Here is a 15,143-nt window from a genome sequence, read left to right on the forward strand (position 1 = left end):
CAGTCACCGTACTACAGCCTGGGCAACACAGCCAGAGCTTGTCTCTCTTTTTTTTTTTGAGATGGAGTTTCACTCTTGTTGCCCAGGCTGGAGTACAATGGCACGATCTCGGCTCACTGCAACCTTCACTTCCTGGGTTCAAGACATTCTCCTGCCTCAGTTTCCCAAGTAGCTAGAATTACAGGCATCCACCACAATGTCTAGCTAATTTTTTGTATTTTTAGTGGAGACAGGGTTTCACCATGTTGGCCAGGCTGGTCTCGAACTCCTGACCTCAAGTGATCTACCCACCTCGGCCTCCCAGAGTGTTGAGATTACAGGCATGAGCCACCATGCCCGGCCCAGAGCTTCTCCCTTTAAAAAAAATAACAATAAATAAGACACATCCCTGTCTTCAGTCTAGTTAAGAAGGAAGGCATAAAGAGGAAGAGATTAAACAACATAAAGTTAAATTAATAGAAGGACAAGCATTGAAAAGAATACAAACTCAGGAATAAATTTAACGAAAGAAATGCAAACCTTAGCCCGGGCACATGCCTGTAATCCCAGCTACTTGGGAGGCTGAGGCATGAGAATCACTTGAACCTGGGAGGCGGAGGTTGTGGTGAGCCAAGATCATGCCACTGCACTCAGCCTGGGCAATACAGTGAGACTCCATCAAAAAAAAAAAAAAACAAAGAAGAGAAGAGGAAGAGAAAAGAAGAGAAGAGAAGAGAAGAGCAAACCTTATAAACTGAAAACTGTAAAAGACCCTCAAAAGAAATTAGAAACCTAAAGGAAAGGAAAGATACCACATGTTCACGGGTCAGAGACTGCATGTTGCTAAGATGGGAATACTCCCCACACTGACCTACAATCCCCATCGCAGTCCTAGATGTCCCAACAGTTTTGCCCACCACTGCCTTTGCACCATTGGTGCCAATGTCAACACACAGGAAAAGGCAAAGAACCTCTTGGTATTATTATGGAAATCCTTTTGACTCACAGATCCCCCTGGAATGGTCTTGAGGAGCTGCAGGGGCCTGGGGACCTCACTTTGAGAACCACCAGTCTAGGAAGACACTCCCTGCTGGCCTGGGAGAAGGTAATGCCAATTTTGGAATAAAACAAACAACCTTTTTCACCTTGGGACACAAGAAGAGGCAGGGAGGTAAGCGGCGTGATTCCTGCACTGAGTAGGTGGGAGGGCTGACCTCAGCGCTGAGTGACTGACAGCCGTAAAAGGTAGAGTTCAGCTGAGCAGCCGCTTCCTGTGGGAACTTCCAAATCTAACAACCTGCTCTCCGCTGGCTTCCTCTCCACCCTTTCCATTCCTTTGACCTCAACACAAAATAGGCAGCTTTGATTCATGGGATCCTTTTCCTGCTTCCCCACTAGAGTGGGCCAAGAGGGAATGGGGATGGTTGAGGAAGGAGGGCAAGAAGCGGGAAGGGAAGAGGACGGCAAATACTATCAGCTCCTGCCTCTGTCCAGCTGCCCCCAGCCTCAGTTCACCCTGGGGTGGGGAGGGGTCTCCCAGCAATTCCCACCACACTCCCTTCCTGCCAATTAGCCCCCTAGTTCAGCATTAACGAAGGGCTTCCTCCTGCCACAGCTGAGGTCACTGGGTAGGGAAGGCTCCTTCTCTCATCACCGCAGTTGTAAGCCCCCACCCAGCAACCCACACAAGACCCCAGGTTGGCTCAAAGCCCAGTCCTCACAGGATATTCAGTAAAACAACATGCAATCTGGGTGGGAACGAATTTCTCATTGGAGAGGAGAATGTTAGAACCGCAGCAGCAGTAGTAAAGCAGCTTGGCCTGTGGCACCAAAGGCAGAAAACAAAGTGACATTCAGGCCCCAGGGACACACAATAGGCCCTTATGCTCTTTTCTGGTTCGGGCCCAGAGCTGCTAAGCTGAGCTAGAGGGCCCAATGGGTGGCCCCTGGGCAGGGTTGACTCTAGGATGCATGGGGCCCCAGACAAATACATTTTGGGGACCCATCTATATAAAAACTTGAGTCACTCAAAATTAGTGCATCGGCACCATTCTGGCAGCCCAATCTCACGATTCCCACTAAAGAAATACTTCAGGCTGGGCACAGTGGCTCACACTTGTAATCCCAGCACTTTGGGAGGCCAAGGTGGGTGGAACACGAGGTCAGGAGTTTGAGACCAGCCTGACCAACATCTCTACTAAAAAAAATACAAAAATTAGCCAGGCGGGCCTGTAATCCCAGATACTCGGGAGGCTGAGGCAGGAGAATCTCTTGAATCCGGGAGGCGGAGGTTGCAGTGAGCTGAGGTCGCGCCTCTGCACTTTAGCCTGGGCAACGAGAGAGACTCCGTCAGAAAAAGAAGAGACGAGAAGAGAAAAGAGAAGACTGCAGCCATCTCCTGGAACTGGGCCCCAGGACAACTCCACAGGACAGGTGTTGTCCCTGTGCAAGGTAGAGGGATGGAGAGTACCCCAAAGGATCCCAGGGTGGGTTTGCAACACCCGGTCAGAATGGTACTGGGGGGCCCAGCAGGCCCTAGGCACTGGAGGAGGACCTGGAAAATTTGGAGGAAGGTACCCCTCAGGTGTAGAGTCTGAACAGGGGCCACATGTGCCCAGGCCTAAGGCTGGTACTGACCTGAGGACACACAGCCACAAAGATGGGTTTGAAGGATTAAGAACGTTGCCCTCAAAAAAGAAATCTAGGAACTGAAAGCCAAGGTACGTCTCATTTCCACCTCTCTGGGGTTATCAAGCTACCTGGGCAATCCAGACACTTCGGTCAGTCAGCAGGTCTTTCTCTTTCTCCCTACTGGATAAAACAGGGTGGTCTGTTTTGATTTTTACACCGTATTCCTGCCCAATCTCTCTCTGTAAGGTCAACAGGTAAGAAGCCAGGAAAAAAGAAAGCTTTGCAGCTGGGTGTGGTGGCTCACGTCTGTAATCCCAGCACTTCTGGGAGGCCGAGGTGGGCAGATCACCTGAGGTCAGGAGTTCATGACCAGTTTGGCCAATATGGTGAAACCCCGTCTCTACTAAAAATACAAAAATTACCTGGGCGTGGTGGTGGGTGCCTGTAATGCCAGCTACTAGGGATGCTGAGGCAGGAGAATCACTTGAACCTGGGAGGCGGAGTTTGCAGTGAGCCGAGATGGCGCCATTGCACTCCAGCCCAGGCAACAAGGGCGAAACTCTGTCTCAAAAAAAAAAAAAAAGAAAGACAGACAGACTTTGCCGGGATCCCTTTGAGGGAAGGATTGAGTCTGGCCCATAGTAAATGCTCAAAAAATATGAGTAAAGAACAAACACAGATAATCTACAAAATGATCATTCACTGCCAGGCAAGGAGGCATTTAATTCAACTCCAAACAGGCCCTGTCCCCTCGAGGCATTTCTGCCATCGCCTCCAATTACACTACCAGGGACTGTTTAGTAGTAGTGCCAGGCAGGTTGTGGTGGCTCACACCTGTAATCCTAGCACTCAGGGAGGCCAAAGTGGGAGTCCAGGAGTTCAAGACCAGCCTGGGCAACACAGCGAGATGCCACGTCTAGAAAAAATAAAAAATTAGCTGGGTGTGGTGGTACATGCCTATGATCCCAGCTACTCCAGGGGCTGAGGTGGGAAAGTCACTTGAGCCTGGGGGAGTTCGAAACTGCAGTGAGCTATGATGGTGCCACTGCACTCCAGCCTGGGTGACAGAGCAAGACCCTGTCTCAAAAAAAAACAACAAACCCTAGTGTCAGCAGGGTCCTAGGGTGCGCCAATGGGGAGGGCTCACAAGGTAAACAGACAGCTCCAGCAACCAGGCTCCAGCCAGGGAGGCAGGGAGGGTGCTGCTGCCATAAGCTCCTCCCGCCCTCCACTCCATTTCAGAGAGAGAGCATGGTGGATCTCTGAAACCTGCCTAAGGTTCCCCATGTTCTGCCAAGCTCCATAGCCAGGCGCTGCCTGCTGCAGGCGGCAGATAACTACAGTAGGAGGCCGGCTTCCCCTGATGGGCCAGCAGGGTTAGGGCACTCACATTACCCACTGCCTGTGCAGCAGTGATCACAGCTGCAATCAAACAGGGAATGGCCTTCTGCCAGTCCCCCCTGATGACAGGAGATGGCTGGGGCCTTCTCCCTGCTGTGTCTCCAGCATGAAGCATGCGGCCTAGAACACAGTCCTGCTCGGTAAACAGTTATAGAGCAAAGGCAAGTCTCCCTAAACCACACGGCAGCCCCCAGGGCTGAGGGCCAGCTGCGGACCACTCCGTGCCTGTGATCCTGCACGTAGCAAGGGCTCCAGCGGTGATTCTGCTCCCTCCATGGAGGGCTGTACCAGGGCCCTGCCCTCACGGGGAGCTACCAGGGGAGGGACGACAGGCCTCAGAGGTGGCATGCCAGGTTCAGAGACTTCCTCGATTTATCCTAAAGTCTCACGCTAACATAACCGAGAAGGCAGTCAGGCAAAAAATCCTGGCCCTGACAAGCACACGCTGTTGGGGGAAGCCTGGTCCCAATCCTCTGAGGCCCCAGATTTGGTTCTGTCTCCCTTCTTTCTTCGTCCTTTACAGGCAACAGCCACTGCCTCTTTCAGCACTTTGAGATCAGTACTAACTACCCCTCCCATAGTCTCAGTCTTTTCTACAACGCTCTTTACAGCCTCTGCTCCCTCTGCTTTGGTCCTTCCTCCTCCTTACCCTCCAAAACAAACACACCAACTGCGTTTCTTTCAGCCACTGCTTCTGCTGGAACTCACCTATTGCCCGAGGGGCTCAGAGGAACAAATGCCCTCTGTGCAGGGCCACGTGTCTTCCCCAGCTCTCACTCACCACACTTGGCCCAGCCCCTGTGGTCTTCCCCTTAGCGTAGGTCAGGTCAGGCCCACAGCTGTAGACGGCACGCCTGTCCTGCTCGTTGCCAAGCAGTTTTACTATTATTATTATTTTGTAGAGATGAGTTCTTACTGTGTTGCCAGGCGGGTCTTCACCTCCTGGGTACAGGTAATCCTCCAACTTTGGCCCCCCACAGTGCTGGGATTACAGGCATGAACCACCATGCCCGACCTGCCAAGCAGTTTTGTATGTGCAGTTCGTACTCTGAACAGGGTTAAGGAGGACCTCACCGTCTAAGCAGAGCACTGGGCTTACAGGCAGCAAGTTACTCACTTCAATTTCTGGGGGCCCTGAGTTCTTAGGAGCTGCCAGTCCTGAGACCACGGCTTAGTCACCTTAGTCTCCCCAAAGGCTAACAGAGCAGTGATCCAAGAAGGTACTGGGTAAATATAGGGAACCAATAAACCTGGAAGGGAGAAAAGCATGACACTGCAGAAAGTACACAAAATTTGGGAGCAGAAAGGCCAGGTGCGGTGGCTCACGCCTGTAATCCCAGCACTTCGGGAGGACAAAGCAGGTGGATCACGAGGTCAGGAGATCGAGACCATCTTGGCTAACACAGTGAAATCCGTCTCTACTAAAAATACAAAAAATTAGCCAGGCGTGGTGGTGGGTACCTGTAGTCCCAGCTACTCGGGAGGCTGAGGCAGGAGAATGGTGTGAACCCGGGAGGTGGAGCTTGCAGTGAGCTGAGATCGTGCCACTGCACTCCAGCCTGGGCGGCAGAGCAAGACTCTGTCTCAAAAAAAAAAAAGATTTGGGAGCAGAAAACCAAGATTCCAGCCCTAGTTCATCATGACCCTGAGCAAATCATCTACAAACCAAGAGCCCTCACCCCACGCAGAAATGTTTTTGTTTTGCTCTTTTGAGACAGAGTCTTGCTCTCTCACCCAGGCTGGAGTGAGTGGTACAATCTCAGCTCACTGCAAGCTCTGCCTCACAGGTTCAAGGGATTCTCCTGCCTCAGCCTCCTGAATAGCTGGGATTACAGGGGTGTGCCATCACACCTGGCTAATTTTTGTATTTTTAGTAGAGATGGGGTTTCATCGTGTTGGCGAGGCTGCTCTCGAACTCTTGGCCTCCCAAAGTGATCCATCTGCCTTGGCCTCCCAAAGTGCTGGGGGCCCAAAGTGTGAGCCACTGCACCTGGTCCCCACTTAGAAATGTATATTAAAGCACTCTACTTATCAGAAGGGTCTATGCAAATTGGCGTAGGTTTCCAGAGATCACCCTTCACCTTTTCCTACCTAGGATGGAGTTCAAGAGCATAAAGAATTGACAAGTTAAGAGGTCTGAAATTCAAGAACTAAGCTCCAAGGAAAACTAAAACCAAGCCAGGAGGACTGATGCTATTCTGTAGGCTGCGTTTGTTGCTTTGGATGCTGTCCTCAAGCTTGTTTTGTGTATGTGTGTTGCCTTAGCTAGATTTAAGCTTCAGAATGGGCCGGGCGCGGTGGCTCACGCCTGTAATCCCAGCACTTTGGGAGGCCGAGGCAGGCAGATCACGAGGTCAGGAGATCGAGACCATCCTGGCTAACATAGTGAAACCCTGTCTCTACTAAAATTACAAAAAATTAGCCAGGTATGGTGGCGGGTGCCTGTAGTCCCAGCTACTCAGGAGGCTGAGGCAGGAGAATGACGTGAACCCGGGAGGCAGAGTTTGCAGTGAGCCGAGATCGTGCCACTGCACTCCAGCCTGGGCAACAGAGCAAGACTCCGTCTCAAAAAAAAAAAGAAGCTTCAGAATATCTAACACCTACATGATGCCTGTCCACTGCTCTGGTGGACATGACAGTTACTGACAAGAGGAAAGGGTCTGGAAAACCCTTGGCATTTTGTATAATAACGGAGAAATTTATTTGATCTGAACTTGGGTTACCTGAGGGTAAGAGGCACCTGAGCCCAGTCTCAGCCTTCTAGGATTATGGCACTCATACCCCAGGGTGAGCTGCAGGGAAAGACGTCGGTGGGCAGCCTAGAGCCTGAGATGGTCCATGAGGACCTCCTGCTGCACGAAGGGGACAAACTGGAAGCTGGTTAGCTTTCCCCTAAGTTAGCACATACCCGATAGAGCACCCACCATCAACTGCAAAATCTTTAGTCAGATGCCCAAGTCCCTTCCCCCACAGCAGCCTGTGAGCCCTCTAGGTGGTGACAGAAACAGCAAATAAAACCCTTTTTCCTCTTCTGAAAGAATTTTGCATTAAAGAAAAATTCATATGCAAGGCAATTAAAATTCCTCTTTCCATTCCCAAGTCCTATAGAAGGGAGGTTCACAAACTATAATGTTTTGAGTCCACTAGAACCAACTCTGCAATTAACATTCTACTTCTAGGCTGGGCGTGCTGGCTCATGCCAATAACACCAGCACTTTGGGAGGCCGAGGTAGGAGGACTGCTTGAGCCCAGGAGTTCAAGACCAGCCTGGGCAACAGAGTGAGATCTTATGTCAAAAAACATACATAAAATCTACATTTTTTCTTTTTTTTGAAACAGTCTTGCTCTGTTGCCCAGGCTGGAGTGCAGTGGTGCGATCTCGGCTCGCTGCAGCCTCCACCTCCTGGGTTCAAGAGATTCTTGTGCCTCAGCCTCCTGAGCAGCTAGGATCACATGAATGAACGACCAAGCCGAGCTAATTTTTTGTATTTTTGTAGAGACGGGGTTTCACCACGTTGGCCAGGATGGTCTCGAACTCCTGACCTCAAGTCATCCGCCCACCTCAGCCTCCCAAAGTGCTAGGATTACAGATGTGCGCCACCATGCCCAGCCCAACAAAATCTACTTCTGCCATTCTCTTTTTTGGGGTGTGGGTATAGAGATAAGTAGGGAGATAAGAGGCAGAAGAATAAATAAAAGGCTTCCTCACCCCCTAAGCCACGCTGAACACGTGTGACCTCCAAATAGCCTTCTCACTCTGGCCTCAAAGCAGAGCCCCAGCCCAGTGAAGAAGGCCCAGGAGGAGGGGCAGCAGCATTCAGAACTTCTCCCTGGAAGATTTCATCTATCCAGCAGTTCCTCTACTAGGGCAGCTCAGAGAGGAATTAAAGCAAGTCCTGTTAAGTTTCCAGCACCCATATTAACAAGAGCATTTCTGGAGAGTCCCTGAAGACTCACACAATCCTGGAACTATGGGCCCAGGTGGACTATCTCAAGCTGTCTGGGTTAGGCTCAAAAGGTGAAATGCATGGAAAAAATTTTATATTTTCAAATTCTCTCTTCAGGCCAGGTGCAGTGGCTCATGCCTGTAATCCCAGCACTTTGGGAGGCCAAGGCGGGTGGATCACTTGAGGCCAGGAGTTCCAGACCAGCCTGGCCAACATGATGAAACCCTGTCTCTACTAAAAATACAAAAATTAGCCAGGCGTGGTGGCACATGCCTGTAATCCCAGCTACTCGGGAGGCCGAGGCATGAGAATCACTTGAACCCGGGAGCCAGAAGTTGCAACGAGCCGAGATCGAGCCACTGTACTCCAGCCTGAGCAACAGAGTGAGACTGTCTCAAAAAAAAAAAAAAAAAATCCCTTCGCTCACACCCTTAAAGAATATTTTTGCAGAGCCCTGGGTGGGGCCTGTGTCTCTGAGATCTCTAGGACCTTGACAAGCTGGGAAGAAATGAGAAGCCATTGGCTGGCGAGGAGGGGCAGGGGGACAGGGTAGTGACAACAGTCAAATGGGCTCCAGCCAGAGGCAGTGAATACACCAGAGTTGAAGATCTGTGCTAGGAACAGCAAACAGATAACAAGTGAGGGGAGAGGGATCTAACTCACTGAGAAAAGAATGAGGCCTGGTAGTGAGGGGCTTGGTTCAGGCATCCTCTTTGCATGAAGTCAGAACTGAAACTTAGGCCTTAGTGTTACAGCTGTTTTTGAATTTGTCTAGCAGGCTTTCAGGTCTTTGCCAGAAAGCCCCATTGAAAACAAAAAAAACCAAAAACCTAAGCCATAACTCTTGGAGAAGAGGCACAGAGATGCTGTATCACTCAAGAGGAATGCCTGGGTTTAGAAAACGGGCATCAGGTCAAAGGCACATCAGTGACCCAAACTTCTGCAAATGGCTTGCTAATAGCAGTTACAGCCTTGAAATGTAGGTTACCATGGTGCCTCGCACTAAACGGTTGTTGAATGAATAAATGAATGAATGGACTCAGAATGAGGCTGGCTCATTCTGGTAATCAAACACAGAAAGAAGGCTGTGTAAGTAATGAGGGAGGACCCAGAGTATACCACGCCTCTTGCTGGGGCACAGAGGAGGGGAGGAGGGGAAAGACGAGAGAGATGGTGTTCTCAGACTCCACAGGCCAACACGATGAATCCAGCTGGCTCAGAAGACACCCTGCAGAAAGATGCCAGGCTACTCATTGGCAGGGAACTTCCGATGAGTGTTCACCCAGCACCCCTGTCACCCTCCTATGGGCAACAGAAATCTCTCTCTTCTTTTTCCTGCCACAAGCCCCTGCCTAACAGCTGAAACTGTTAGGAAAGCCTTAAACTTAAATTCAGCTTTGGAAAGAAGCCCCAGATCTCAGATGATAATAAAGTAGGGACAAGTGGAGGGGGACAGGAAAATGGACATGGACCTAACACTGAAGAAAGTGGGAGCCCCGGGAAGGCCTGTCCCCTGGGGACCTGTTTGGAGCATCAGAAAGGACAGAAAGCCAACCTAGAAGCAACAGCTTCCCAGCAACTCCAAGAATCGCAAGGTCATTTCTTTGTCTTCGCCACACCCTCCTCCAAGCAGCCTCCCTGCCTTGGCTCCTTCCTTCTGTGGGGTATCAGAACTCCAGCCTCCTCAGGGAACAGAGCTGGGCCTGGATGCAAATGTAACATGTTCAGGACATAGAAATACGGGCATGAGGCCAGGCATGGTGGCTCATGCCTATAATCCCAACACTTTGGGAGGCCAAGGCAGCTGGATCACCTGAGGTCAGGAGTTCAAGACCAGCCTGACCAACAAGGTGAAACCCCGTCTCTATTAAAAATACAAAAATCAGCCAGGCGCGGTGACAGGCGCCTGTAGTCTCAGCTACTCAAGAGGCTGAGACAGGAGAATTACTTGAACCCAGGAGGCGGAGTTTGCAGTGAGCCGAGACTTCAGCCTGGGTGGCGGAGCGAGACTCTGTCTCAAAAAAAAAAAAAGAAAAGAAATACAGGCGTGAGACAAGGGCATTGTGGTTGAGGACGAAATGCCTTACTTGGCCCTTGGCTCAGCGGCCACCTGACTGCATCCATTTGTGCGCCGGTTCCCTCGGTGTTGTGAGGAAGACAAACCACTTTCACCAGGGCAACACAGAGCATGGAAACAACCCCACTAAAAACCCAGCTGCGTGCTAAAAACACTTCTCCTTGACATTCCTTCAAACCCTTGGGCAGGATTATCTTTCTCTTCACGATAGCCTTAAAGACGCAGTATTTCAGGGAGGAAATACAAGGAAAAAGAGAACAGAGGCCAAGGATAATTTTGTAAAACAGATGAAAACCAAGATGTCTAAGCAAAGAACCCTGCTTCCTCCCAGACCCCAGGCGTCGCGTCAGATGCTGCTGGGGTAGGAAAAATAAAAGGAAGCCAAAGACTCTGCAAAGGACACAAGCACAGAAACGACAAAACAAAAACCCGGAGCCATTCAGGGAAATAAAAGCACAAACACGCGGCCGTCTGGGGCTGGTGGCTTTGTTCTGGTGCAGGGGAAGGCAGGGGCATGGGCGGTGGGGTGGCAGGCAGGAGCCTGGATCTGAGCTCGGCCACTCCCGAGCTAGATGACCCTGGACAAGCAGCTCACCCCTTGGAGCCTCAGTTTCTTCAAGGTAACACCTTTACCTCCAGAGCTGTTGTAGTAAGTAGATATAATACATGAAGAGGCCCCAGGAAAGCAGAACAAACTTAGTTGCCGTGATTATTCTACCGTTGTATTCTTTTATATAAATTTAGTTCTAGATGAGGAAAAACCAAACAGCAGATCCAAAACCACCCAAGAATCCTAATCTCGTTTTCCCCATACTTTGAAACTGTCCCTGAGAATCCGACTGTCAAGGCTCTACAAAGAGAAAGCTGCCCACCCCTCATATCACCCACGAGGGGTTCTCTCCCTCACCCCATCTTCCTCGTGACAATTCCCCCATGCTTGTGAATGAGGTCAGGAGTCCCTTTGTCTCCGTACAGCCCAACCAGCACCTACAATCCCAGAATAGATTTACTGAAGAAGTAAAGGGGTTTCGGAGAGTCTTAAATCAGAGAGGAGAGTATGGGGCTGGAAATCTAAACAGAATAATGACAAAAAGGATGAGGAGACAGCTACAGATGTACTTTCATTCAATAAATAACTGCACCATTCTAAGATTAAAACAGTCTTTCTGTCATCAGCATTGGCTGGGAAAAGCAATGAGCCTAGGCCGGGCGCGGTGGCTCAGACCTGTAATCCCAGCACTTTGGGAGGCCGGGGTGGGTGAATCACTTGAGGTCAGGAGTTTGAGACCAGCCTGGCCAACATGGCGAAACCCCATCTCTACTAAAAATACAAAATTAGCTGGACGTGGTGGTGCATGCCTGTAATCCCAGCTACTCAGAAGGCTGAAGCAGGAGAATTGCTTGAACCCAGGAGGTGGAGGTTGCTTGTAGTGAGCTGAGATTGAAAGACCAAGACTCTGTCTTGGAAAAAAAAAAAAAAGCAATGAGCCTAGCTAGCACTTCCAGAGGTGCATCCACAACTCCATGGGTAAGTACCTGGTCTTCCTCCACTCTTTCATTTCTATCTCTGGCCCAGATCCCTATGTGGCTACCAGCAACACAGACACAAGTTGTTTACCATCCACAAGGAAGCCCAGAGCCATAGACAGCTGGAGAAGACAAGGCTTCTGCATCACTGGCAAGGCTCATTAGTTTCACTTCATTTCCTAGGCTTTAACCCTGACTCCGATGAACCGTCTTGTCCAAGCTTGCTGTTAGCTAAAACAAGGGTTTCAGACAGGGAGGCAAAGGTATGAGATCATCCTTGTTCCTAGAAAAATGACTTCAAAGAAAAAAGCAAGGCATAGTCAATAACAGTAGCTTCATCAACAGAGAACGGCCCACCTCTGCTACCACATCCCATCTTGAGGTGTGCTGAGCAATGACGGCGCAGCAGGGAAAGGTGAACAGACAGTAATGTGGGGTAAGAGGTCAGGCTAGGCACAGCTCCACCGCACGAAAATGGGGAAAGGGAAAAGAGACCCATCAGTTCATTCCTTCCTTACAAAACAGCTATGGAATACACAGAATTTGCGTTTGTTTTTGTTGTTTTTGTTTTTGAGACAGAGTTTCGCTCCGTCGCCCAGGCTGGAGCGCAGTAGTGGCGCGATCTCGGCTCACCGCAACATCCGCCTCCCAGATGCAAGTGATTCTCCCGCTTCAGTCACCCGAGCAGCTGGGATTACACGTGTGCAGGTGCACTACCACACTCAACTAATTTTTGTATTTTTAGTAGAGATGGGGTTTCACCATGTTGGCCAGGCTGGTCTCAAACTCCTGACCTCAGGTGATCTGCCCACCTTGGCCTCCCAAAGTGCTGGGATTACAGATGTGAGCTACCACGCCCAGCCAATACATAGGGTTTAAAAGGTCACAGAAAAGCACACAGCTTCAAAATGTCAGAAGACTTCAAGGCAAAAAAAAAAAAAGAAAAAGAAAAAAAGTGGCCAAGCACAGTGGCTCACATCTATAATCCCAGCACTTTGGGAGGCTAGGGCCGGGGGATCACTTGAGGCCAAGAGTTCGAGACAAGCCTGGCGAACATGGCAAAATCATGTCTCTACTAAAATACAAAAATTAGCCAGGTGTGATGGCACACACCTGTAATGCCAGCTACTTGGGAGGCTGAGACACAAGAATCGCTTGAACCCGGGAGGCAGAGGCTGCAGTGAGCTGAGATTGCACCACTGTACTCCAGCCTGGGCAACAAAGCAAGACTCTGTCTCAAAAAAAAAAAAGAAAAGAAAAAAAAAGAAAGAAAAGAAAGGAAAAGTTGAGCCAGGCATCGTGGCTCACAACTGTAATCCCAATGCTTTGTGTGGCTAAGATAGCAGGATCACTTGAGGCCAGGAGATCAAGACCAGCCTGGGTAGCATAGCAAGACTCCATCTCTACCAAAAATAAAAAATTAGCTGGGCATGATAGTGCACACGTCAATTAAAAAAAAAAGGAAAAAAGTTAGAAATTAAGGATGCTGACTTAGCAGAACAAATGGCACACTATTCTTCCTTCTTTTTTTTGGCGCCATCTCAGCTCATTGTAATCTCCTCTTCCCAGGTTCAAGTGATCTTCCCACCTCAGCCTCCTGAGTAGCTGAGACTACAGGTGCACACCACGATGCCTGGCTAATTTTTCACAGAGACAAAAAATTAGCATGTGTCAGGGTTTCACCATGTTGCCCAGGCTGGACTTGAACTCCTCAGCTCAAGCAATCCACCCGTCTTGGTCTCCCAAAGTGATGGGATTACAGGTCTTGTGAGCCACTCAGCCTGGCCTATTATTCCTTCTTATTTGCAAACAAGATAGACACGATCTTTGGACAAAAGGACAATGGAGGAGGGGAGGGGAATTAAAAAAAAAAAAAAAAAAGAAGGCAATGGCATCATACATTGTAGGCTACTGTCTAGCAGAAGGTATCTAAGAAGTTTTTTGGAAGAAAATGAGTCAAACAAACTCAAGATGCAGAGAAGATAATGATGATATGGCAAAAAGATAAGAAGCCTGTTTCTTTGCAGATGTGGAACTGCTTGGAGGACTGTGATAAAGGCCACTGTCCAGGCAAGGCCATTATCTGAATCTCTTATAATTAGCAGATATTACCTTTGGGATTAGAAAAGGCAAGCAAACTATTTCTATCTGAAATACACCACTTATAAATGTAAAATATACAGCTCTCACTGAAAGGCTAATAGTTTAAGGAATATTGTCTTTTGAAATAATCTGGAACAGAAAGTAATTATCTACACTAATGAAACAGGAATAGCAAGCATAGATAATTCAATAAATATTTTTTTTTTTTTTTTTTTTTTTTTTTGAGACGGAGTCTCGCTCTGTTACCCAGGCTGGAGTGCAGTGGCCGGATCTCAGCTCACTGCAAGCTCCGCCTCCCAGGTTTACGCCATTCTCCTGCCTCAGCCTCCCGAGTAGCTGGGACTGCAGGCGCCCGCCACCTCGCCCGGCTAGTTTTTTTTTGTATTTTTTAGTAGAGACGGGGTTTCACGGGGTTAGCCAGGATGGTCTCGATCTCCTGACCTTGTGATCCGCCCGTCTCGGCCTCCCAAAGTGCTGGGATTACAGGCTTGAGCCACCGCGCCCGGCCGATAATTCAATAAATATTTATAGAGTACTTCTTAAGTGCCTATCGTCACGTAGGAAGTAAAATTTTTAAAAAAGCATATCAGACTTTGAAAGTAAGGCTTACCATTATCAGTGATCACAAAATCCTGGAAATAACCCAAGTACTCAACAGTAGGCAAATGGTTAAACAAATCATGGCAAGTCAACACAACCGGGGACTAGGGACATGACCAACTAGAACTGTTTAATACATAGGCCTAATAATGCACATATTCTAGTTACCAGTACTATACAGTTCAGTGCTTTTTAGCATATTTATAATGTTGGTAACCATCACCACTATCCAATTCCAGAACCTTTTCAATCACTCCAAAAAGAAACCTAGTACCAATAGCTGTCATTCCCCATTCCCACCCACCCCCAGCCCCTGGCAACCAGTAATCTGCTTTCCATCTCTATGGCCTATTCTGGATATTTCCTAGAAATGTCATATAATATGTGACTTTGTGTCTGACTTCTTTCACTTAGCACAGTGTTTTCCTGGTTCATCCATGTTATAGCCCGTGTCAGAACTTCACTCCTTTTGATGGCTGAACAACATTCCACTGGATGAGTAGGCCATATTTTGTGTTGTCATTCATTGGTTGATGAACATCTGGTTTGTTCCTTTTGGTTCTTTTTTTGTGTTTTGAGACGGAGTTTTGCTCTCAAAGCCCAGGCTAGAGTGCAATGGCGCGATCTCGGCTCACTGCAACCTCTGCCTCCCGGGTTCAAGCGATTCTCCCACCTTCAGCCTCCTGAGTAGCTGGGATTACAGGCATGCATCACCATGACTGGCTAAATTTTTCTGTATTTGAATAATGCTGCTGTGAATGCTCATACATACATTACATTTTAAATATGTAATTTTTAACTATCCAGGCTGGCCTCCCCTAGTCATGCTTTAATTAGTCAAGGACTTGAACTCAGCGGTGTGACGCTAAAGCTCGACT

General features: G+C 48.9%; 1 protein-coding gene and 1 non-coding gene across 8 annotated transcripts in view; one reads left to right on the plus strand and one right to left on the minus strand.

The window, feature by feature from the left end:
• Window positions 1–15,143, minus strand: part of PC (pyruvate carboxylase) — a 107,842-nt gene that overhangs the window by 64,600 nt on the left and 28,099 nt on the right. The gene's annotated exons all lie outside the window — the stretch shown is intronic.
• LOC116269865 lies at window positions 8,703–8,764 on the plus strand. Its single transcript, XR_004177679.1, has one exon. It is a non-coding gene; the product is annotated as a U7 small nuclear RNA (small nuclear RNA).

Source organism: Papio anubis, chromosome 12 (assembly GCF_008728515.1).
Source record: "Papio anubis isolate 15944 chromosome 12, Panubis1.0, whole genome shotgun sequence".
Lineage (NCBI taxonomy): Eukaryota > Metazoa > Chordata > Mammalia > Primates > Cercopithecidae > Papio > Papio anubis.